Below are 1803 nucleotides of genomic sequence, written 5' to 3'. Positions count from 1 at the left end.
GAGCCGACTTCGAAGACGCGGAAGCTAGTGGAGCAGCCTCAACAGGGGCAGACCCTGCTGTAGAAACCACTCCCGAGACTTCAACTGCCTTGGATGTCGCGGCAGACGCCGAAGCAGACTTGCCTTGTGGGACAGTCTGGTTTGACTCTTCATCTTCGTCACTCGAGCCAAACATGAGCCGCATTTCCTCGGCCTCGCGCAGAGCCTCTTCAGCAGCACGTATGTCGGCTGGAGAAGGTGAAATCGTTGAAGCTGGTGACTTGGCCACATCGTGTGGACCCTGAGGCGGGGGCGAAGGCGCGTCAGGAGAGCCAGGAACATCGTCGTGATCCTCAGGGTTCACGTCCTTACCCGAAGGCTCTGTAGCAGTTTCTTGAACCGAAGGGACGCTGCCTGGATCAGCAGTCCCCATGTCCACGTCACTCTGGTCGCCGCTGAGGTCGACCACTGCGAAAGTCGAGGAAGACGCTGGTGTAGGAGGTGGCGACCATGAACTTGGAGAAGACGGCACAGACTTGGACCGAGTCTTCATATGACGTCGTGGCGACTTAGCAGGAGTCAACATCATATTCATTCGAAGCTTTGCCCGCAACCGCAGAATTGGGCATTACCAGTGGCGTGGAAAGTGACCGCGACTAGCACTGCAAGGATGCATGTGAGGCGCATTTTTTTGTCGTTTGGGTCAACAGCTCGGGCACTTGAGTCGAAATGAGAGAGTGCGAGCAGATTGCAGAATGAGGTGTCGGACGAAGACAGAGCCGTACTACGTGCTGGAGCACGAGGAAGTTCCACTTTGTACTGTTTTCTTCCAGTCTGTATAGATAACTCTGGAGATATAGCTACCGATCCAGTACATATTTCCAGACAGTTATTGAACAAAAAACCAGTACACTTAAGCTCGCAGCTAATAATGGTTTTTGTAGCCCTATTCACTTATAAAAACTAATGTCTAGTCACTATTAGAAATTGTGTTTAATACACAGAAGAGCAATTCAATTCGCATTTCAAGAGTGGCGAACAGCAGACTCTCTCTCGCATACATTCTTCTCGAGAGTGGCTTTCTAAAAAGAGAGTGGCCCACGCGCACACCTTTTTGTGCGAGAGACATCAGTGGCAGCGCTTCTCTCATGCGTAGTACTACTATAGTAGCACTGAGCTACCACATTGATTTAAATCAAAGTCACGATTGGGCTTGTTCTCGATCACTAGATACTTCTCCGCCCAATATTCAAGCTCATCGTTCTCAAATGACGTATCAACCATGGCTGAACGCATGTCATTAATTGTTCGACCAGTTAACTCCACCAGCTGAGTTCGTGTTGCCAACTTCCGCTCAGACTTGAATGTCAATTCGAAATCTTGATCAAGTGTAGAAAGCTCAAACGTCTTCGAAGTAGCTGTTTTCCATGGCTCCTTGACTTCATAGTCATCCTTCTATTGCTTGTATGCAGCAGAATCACAACCAGCAGCATTCCCTTTCAGTTTGCCTTCGTTCAGTGATGGATTATACTTGGAATCAAACCAACCATCAAATTCTTTGGTAGCATACTCCTTGTTGAAACGCTCTACTTTTTTGTTTGAGCACACAGAGATAGGTCTTGCGCACTAAATGCCAATCAGAATGAGGTTGACGAGCAAAGAATCCAGCGAGATTCCACACGTTTTGGTTGTTGGAGAACAAATCGCCTCGAATCATCATGCACAATTGATACAATCGCTCATCGTAGGATTGAGTTGCAAGGAAGTATTCCACACCGCATTCAACGTTTGCTTGTTCAAATGATTCACGGTCTTCATTGGACT

Source organism: Phytophthora infestans, genomic scaffold (assembly GCF_000142945.1).
Source record: "Phytophthora infestans T30-4 supercont1.58 genomic scaffold, whole genome shotgun sequence".
In the NCBI taxonomy this organism is placed as follows: domain Eukaryota; phylum Oomycota; class Peronosporomycetes; order Peronosporales; family Peronosporaceae; genus Phytophthora; species Phytophthora infestans.
The sequence above is the reverse complement of the archived record's forward strand: the minus strand, read 5'-3'. Positions refer to the sequence as shown.